The following is a 7,945-nucleotide window of genomic DNA, read 5'->3' as shown; positions in this document are numbered from 1 at the left end:
ATTTCAAGCAATCACTCATCAATAACTGTATATTTGAAATGAGTGGGGCCTGGGGTTGGGGCTCAGTGGTAGAGCACTTGCCTTGCATGTGGGTTAGATTCACAACACTGCATATAAATAAATAAATAAAATAAAAGAGCCATTGAAAACAACAACAACAATAAAAGTAATCAGTGTATCAAAAAGAAATCAACATAAAACTTAAAGCACTACTGAACTTCAAATATTTCATCAGATACATCAGAGATTTCTCTAAAGGTTAATAAAAAATGTGAAAAATATTGAGTCAGTTGGGCCACTATGCTTTGTGTTTCGTTTTGTTATGTTGGTATAAATCTGATTTTAAAAGTATATATTTATGAGAAAATGTCACCTGAATCAAAACACTCTTACAGTCAAAATAACAGGATAAAACCTGTGGTGTCCAAAGTTTTCTTTTCTTTCTTTTTTTTTTTTTTTTTAAGTTACAGTGCTTTGTGGTGGGGGATCAAACCCAAGAGTGCTACATCCCCAGCCCTTTTAATTTTTATTTTGCAACAGGGTCTCACTAAGGCTAGTGGGAACCTCCAATTTGGACTTCCTGCTTCCGTCTCCCAAGTGGCTGGGATTATGGGCCTGTGTTGCCTCACCCAGCTCATTTTTACTAATTTTTGTGTGTGTGTGTGGTGCTGGGGATTGAATCCAGGGCCTTGTGCATTCGAGGCAAGTACTTTACCAACTGAGCTATTTCCGCAGCCCCACAAATGTTTCTCTTTATGACAAACATTTGTTTCCAAGGAAACTTGGCAGTCTCCTAAAAATCAACCTTCTGCTGTCTAACTGCTGGATTTTTTTTTTTTTTACAATTAATTATTATTTTTGAAATGGTGACTTGTTATGTTGCCCAGGCTAGTTTCAAAGTCTTGGGCTCAAGTAATCTTCCTGCCTCAGCCTCTTAAGTAGCTGGGTCTACAGACACAAACCATGCCCAGGAAATACCTATTTTTTAATTTGTTTATTTTTAAATCTTTTAATTTAAGATTCAAGCCTACCTTTAGGTTCATTCTCCAAAAGAAAGGAGTATGGAAAGGCTGAGCTACACTTTCAACATCCAGAGCTGACACCAGCCCAGAAGCACCAGAATAGACAGCTGCTCTGAGCTCCCCAGGTGCCCCCCTGAGGCCCTGGCACCTTTCCAAGAATTCTGATGCTACCACTGCAATGGAGAGTGGAACAACGGCCCCCAGGACCTTGTTCTAGTCCCCCAGCGAGCACAATCTTCACTCCTCTCTCCCCTCATTCCCACATGGGGCCCAGCAGGAAGTCCTGATGGCTCTACCTTCAACTGTGTCCAGAAGCCTCTACTTCTTTTCCTGGCTCTGAGCTGCCATCTTCTTGCTCCTGGATTACATACAGCATTAGCCTCCTGACAGACTCTGCCTCCTCCCATGCCTCCAACAGTCTCCTCTCAACAAAATGACCATGGGAATTTCTTTAAAATGACAGCAGTCCCTGGCAGGGATTTCACTCCAGGTAAAAGCTTTACTCCTTTCAGAGGCTGGAAGGACCCTGAGCTCTCTTAGCTCATTTCCTCCTACCCTCAGTACAACCCCTGCTCCAGGTCCCATGAAGCTGGTCAAGCACATTCCAGGCTTGGGGCCTTGGCCCCTGATGGCCTAAGGCCCTTATTTCTACCAACCTTGCTCAATTCTCAGCTTCTCAGTGAAGCTTTTCATAACCACCTTATTTAAAATTTCAACCCCGACTAATCTCATTCTCCCCTATTCCTACCCCCTACATTTTTAACACTCTTTTTCTTCCCTTCTAAATTTTCTTTTGTTTTCCTCTTAGCATTTATCTTTTTTTCACATACTGCTATGATCTGGATATGGTTTGTGCTCCAAGAGTTGGTCCTTTGAAATCTTGGTTCTCCATGTGGTAATGTTGAGAGGAGGTGCAGAACCTTTAAGAGGTAGAGCCTAGTACAAGGTGATTAGGTCATTGCGGATGCTGACTTCAGAAGGAATTAAGGCAGTTCACAGTGGACCCTGGTTAGTTCTCATGAAAAAAAATTAAGAGTGAACCTGACACCTCCTTGTACTCTAACTTCCTGTTTGTCCACATGTACTGCCATCTACCATGAGACCCTCACCAGAGCCAAGTTGATGTTGATACCACACCTTAAACCTCCCAAACTGTGAGCTAAACAAACTTCTTTTGTTTCTTAAGTACTCAGCCTTGAGTATTTTGTTATAGCAATGGGAAACTGACGAATACATACACTCTCACTTCTTGATCATGTGTCTTGTTTATTATTAGTATCTGCATTACTAGAATATAAGTTTTGTTAATTTGGGTCATTGAGATATTGCCTGGCATGTGGTAAGCAGTCAATAAATATTTGTTGAAATTGGTCTGTGCTCATGCCATAATATAATTTGAATGTATCACCCCAAAAAAAAAAAAAAACCCTATAAAAGGCAGTCAAGGGGCTGGGGCTGGGAAAGCAGTAGTGCACTTACCTGGCATGAGTGAGGCATGGGGTTAGACTCTCAGCCCCGTAAATAAATAAATGAAAATAAATGTCTATCAACCACTAAAAAATATTTTTTTAAAAAAAGGCATTCAAAAAAAATGAAGGACTGGGGATATACCTCAGTTGGTAGAGTGCTTGCTTCACGATGCACAAGGCTCTGGGTTCAATCCCCAGCACCACAAAAAAAAAAAAAAAAAAAAAAAAAAAAAAATTTAAAAAACTGAAAAGAAAACGTGAGAAACAAAGTACATTATGTGAGAATGACTGGATTTAGTAACTCTTATAGATCCAAACTGATCACACATAAATAACAGTATTGGTCTGTCTTACTATTCCCCCTAATCTCAAATTATATGACTAAAAGAGGCTTAGTTTTGTTAGTATGGAAAGTGATGCTCCTGTTTCATCAATTCTAAATTCATTGCAAAATCATAGCTTCCTTTATTTTTAGATTATGACTTTTTTGAATAATGCTTTTTTTTTTTAGAAGTTTCTAATTCTCATTGGAAAACAAGACCTATGCCTTCATCTCATTGAAGACTACAGTGTTTGTTGATATATAACACAGCTATTGGACTGCAATTTCTTTCTTTATTTTCTCTCTCTCTCTTTTTTTTTTTTTTTTTTGTATCAGGGATTGAACTTGGGGGCACTTAACCACTGAGCCACATCCCCAGCCCTTTTTTTTATATTTAATTTAGAGACAGGATCTTGCTGTGTTGCTTAGGGCCTCACTAAATTGCTGAGGCTGGCTTTAAATTTGTGATCCTCCGCCTCAGCCTCCCTAGCTGCTGGGATTACAGTGGTGCTCCACCATGCCCAACTAGGCTGCAATTTTTTGACCTGTAGTCCTTAGTTTTGCCACCTTATACCCTATGTTTTTGTCTTTCAAGAATTCTTCTCTTGTTTTGCTGGAGTACACTCAACAAATCAAACCATAATGGGTTTTGTTTGTTGACTAGTATCTGTTTTGCTCATGTCTAGAATTCTGTCAATGTTTGCATCCCAAGTGACTGCTAATGCCATCAGAGGCCAGCCTTTGTAGCCACAAATTTCCTCTTCTGTAACCCAAGTCTACTCTGCATCCCTATATCCATCTCTTTCACAGTAGCTATAAAACCACACAGAAAGAGCAGAAGCCAACTCTTTGAGATAGACCTTCCATATGCTTGTAAGAAGTAGTGAATAATTAGATGGCATGTCCATCAGGTTATATCATAAACTCTTCAATGCATCTTGCCATGAAAGCCTAGTGTAAAGAGTTTTATAAAAATACATCACCTTTGATTTATCACGCAGGAACATCTATATTCTTACAAAGCAAATTTGCACAAGAGCAAAGGATAACTGAACTAACCAGAAATATGGAACATCATTGATAATTTTTTTCAACAATCAAAAGGTAAAAGGGCTGGAGGAAGATAAGAAACAGGAAAAAAAAAGTTAAAGATCCAGAATTTCAGGGGCTGGGTTGTGGCTCAGTGGTAGAGTGCTCGCCTAGCACATGCAGGGCCCTGGGTTTGATCCTCGGCACACATAGAGATAGATAAATAAAATAAAAATATTGTGTCCAACTACAACTAAAAAATAAATATTAAAAAAAAAAGATCCAGGGCTGGGGATGTGGCTCAAGGGGTAGCGCACTCGCCTGGCATGCGTGCGGCCCAGGTTCGATCCTCAGCACCAGATACAAACAAAGATGTTGTGTCCGCCAAAAACTAAAAAAAAATAAATAAATATTAAAAAATTCTCTCTCTCTCTCTCTAAAAAAAAAAAAAAAAAAAATCCAGAATTTCAGGAAAGTGGAGATAATTAGGAGAAAACCTTCAAATCTCAGCTTAAAAAACAAAACAGAAAAGAACTATTGTAACTATTGATAGAATTATTACAATGGAATTCAGAGGCAGCCTTTGAAAGAGGAATGATGAGTGTTGTTTTCTGAATTAATTAAGCCCAGATTTATTTGGAATCTCTGGTCTTGCTAGAATGTTGAAGCAAAATGTATAAAATATCATGCACTAATAGCCATGAGTTGGTAGCACATGCCTGTAATCCTGTAATCTCAGTGACTTGGGAGGCTAAGGCTAAGGCTATGGCAAATTCAAGGCCAGGCTCAGCAACTTAGCGAGGTCCTAAGTAATTTAGTGAGACCCTACTTCAAAATAAAAAATAAAAAGGGCTGGGAGTATTGCTTAGTGGTAAAGTGCCCCTGGATTCAATCCCCAGTATGGGGGTCGGCGTGGGGGGAGAATCAAGCATTGATATAATGGGACAGGATGACAGTGTAGCTCAGTTGTAGAGTCTGTGCTTATTATGTGCAAGGCCTCAGCAAGAAAACTAGAGAAGGACTGAAACTCCCTAAAAATAAAACTGGTAAAGCCAGGTGTGATAGCAATGCCTATAGTCCCAGCCACTTGGAAGGCCTGGGCAGGAGAGTCACATGAGCCCAGGAGTTTGGGAGCAATCTGGGCAACATAGCAAGAACCCCATCTCTTAAAAAGAAAATCGAAATGAGAAATAATTGCCAGAAGGTTACGACTTGTCTCTGGATTCCTCCCTTGTGTTTTGAGAAATGCCTGTGTATTCTACTTTCCTAGGATGAGGGCTTCAGAAGCCACACATTTGGCCGGGATTTTGCCTTTTTGTTTTTTTATTTTTTTCTGATACCGGCATTGGCAACCACAGGCTCACAGCACCCTCTGCTGTTAAATTACAAAGGTTGGTACCAGAGCATTGGAACCAATATGGCCAAAGGTCCCTGATCTGGGGGGGGAAAAAAAAACAGACTATAAGAGCAGAAGAAATTTAAAATGATTTTATGCAAAACTCTAGAATGAGTTAATTTTGCTGATAACAGACAGCAATGATAAGGCAAAGAAAAACTGAACAGCTCAACTTTTTCACCAAGGTGGTTTTTCAGCCCTTTTTGAGTTAAGTGGTAATCTACACCAAGGTCCCCAAAATGGAAAAATACAATTTTTCTAATGCCATTTGTGAAACTTACTTAATACTATCTCCAGAAAAATAGAGCCCAGGGTAACAGAAAGGGAGAGATATACAGGTTGAGAATTAAGTATAGGGAATTAGAGTCTTCAGGATCCCATAAAGAGTTAACCCCTTGGCTTTTCAGTTCCAGTATTATAACATGCATACCTGCCCCAAACTAGAGACCACATGGCAACATTACAGTGGAAGGTTTCACCTCTATTTATAGCTTGCTTACTTAGTTATTTTTCCTTCCCAGAAGCAGCCAGCAGCTTCAAGATCCTTAAATGCCCCAGATCCCAAAATTCCACTTGAGAGATGCAGGTTTATAAAATAGAAAAGATACCAGTTGTGTATAATTTGTGTGCTTTTTTTAGTTACATTAGAAGACACCCTACTGGGAGACCTCACACTCTATGGTTAGGTGGATGGCTTGGTTCAAATACATGCCCCACCATTTACTAGCTGAGCAAGCTCAGGCCAGCTCCTTCTCGTTGGGCCTCAGTATCATCACCTGTAAAATGAGGGTGGTGATAGGATATATGGGGTCTTTATGAAAATTAAATGAGCTGACTTTTTTGTTTGTTTGTTTGTTTCGGGTTAGTTTATGTTGTTTCTGTTTTCATTGTTTTGTGTGTGTGTGTGTGTGTGTGTGTGTGTGTGTGTGCACGCGCGCTAGGGGTCCAACCCAGGGCCTTGCACAAGCTAAGCCCTCACTCTACCACTAAGTGATATAAACCCCCAGCCCCAAATGAGTCAATGTTTTGTTTGAAACAGTCTGTTCTTCTCAGACTCGTCTCAAAATCCTGGGCTCAAGTCATCCTCCTGCCTCAACCTCCCAAGTAGCTGAGACTATAGGCATGTGGCCACTGCAGTTTACCAGTCATTTTTTATAAAGTGCTTGCTTGGGGAGTCTGGGGTTGGGGCTCAGTGGTAGAGCACTCATCTGGAATGTGTAAGGCACTGGGTTTGATCCTCAGAACCATATAAAAATAAATAAATAAAGTAAAGGTATTGTGTCTATCAACAACTAAAAAATATTTTTAAATAAATAAATAAAATGCTTGCTTGGGACAATGCCTGGGTTTGCTATATAAGCCAATTGATAATTGGTTTATTCCAACCAATAATTAAGCAATACCAAACAATAATAATTAAAAAATGTACAGTTCCCTTCACTATTTGAAACTATGGTTAACAATTTTTTTAAATCAACCATATAGATATAGATAGATAGACTATAAGAGCAGAATAAATTTAAATTTAAAGATAAATATTCTTTTTTTTTGCCGGGGGTGCAGATGATTGAATTCAGGCCTCTCACATGCTAGGCAAGTGCTCTACCACTGAGCTATACCTCCAGCCCTGTCACCCTCTTTCTGCTGAGATGTAACACAAGGTTTACCTTCTACAAGGAGAGAGTTCAGCTTTACTGGGTCAGAAGAAAAGGCCCAGAGGCTCATTTGGGTGACAGCAACACAAGCGTCATGTCAGTCTTACTTTTGGCTTTGGTGGTGGTGGTGGTGGTGGTGGTGTGTGTGTGTGTGTGTGTGTGTAGTTATAGATGGACAGAATGCCTTTATTTATTTATATGCAGTGCTAAGGATTGAACCCAGTGCCTCACACATGCTAGGCAAGTGCTTTGCTGCTGAGCAACAGCCCCAGTCCCATGGCTTCTCATAGTTACCACATGGAAGGTGCCCAATATATATAGCGTTCATTGATGAACCAGCAACATCTTCAAGACACTAATCACTGTTGAGGGGTGGCAGACAATTTACAACTCCGGAATAAAGAAAGGGCTCAGGAATGGCCATCTGGTGGGAAGGAAAACCGCATGCTTGCCTAGTAAACACGCTGCTTTATTTGCAATGGCCTGAATGTTGGAAATCATGAGGGAACTAAATCCTCCCCAAGCCTCCTGTGACTGCCACAACCCTCTTCTGCTCTATCCCTGCCAATATTCTCTGTTACTTCTTTTTGTTCTTCTCCTCTTTAGTGCCACAGAATTTAGAATTTTACATTTGCTTGTTTTTTCTTACCTTTCTTCTCCACGTCTGTAATAAGAACATAAGAACAGGGATATTGGTTATATTGTTTCTGAGTGTGACTCCTGCTTCATACAATGTCTGACACATGCTAAACTCTCAATATATGAATTGTAATTATTATATGCATAAGTCAACAATAACAACAAAAGTATAAGTTGGGTGTTATGAAAAGAGGAGCAACTTTTGTTTCCCCAGTAGTGAGGACTGAACTCAGAGGTGCTCCACTGCTGAGCTGCATGCCCAGCCCTTTTAATTTTTTATTTTGAGACAGGATCTCACTAAGTTTCCAAGGCTGGCCTTGAACTTGAACTTGAAGCAATCCTCCTGCTTCAGCTTCCCCAGCAACTGGAAATTACCAGTGTACATCCATTACACCTGATTCAACATGATTTTT

The 7,945-nt window shown here is 40.0% G+C and overlaps 1 long non-coding RNA gene across 1 annotated transcript; it reads left to right on the top strand.

Moving 5' to 3' along the window:
• The first annotated feature begins 686 nt into the window (after positions 1-686).
• On the top strand, positions 687-2,270 carry LOC308636400. The gene is made up of 2 exons (XR_014019397.1): positions 687-1,512; positions 1,831-2,270. It is a non-coding gene; the product is annotated as an uncharacterized lncRNA (long non-coding RNA).
• Positions 2,271-7,945: the final 5,675 nt, after the last annotated feature.

The sequence above is a fragment of the Spermophilus citellus genome (genome assembly GCF_964194105.1).
Source record: "Spermophilus citellus genome assembly, chromosome: 17".
In the NCBI taxonomy this organism is placed as follows: domain Eukaryota; kingdom Metazoa; phylum Chordata; class Mammalia; order Rodentia; family Sciuridae; genus Spermophilus; species Spermophilus citellus.
This window is presented reverse-complemented; position numbering and strand designations above follow the sequence as displayed.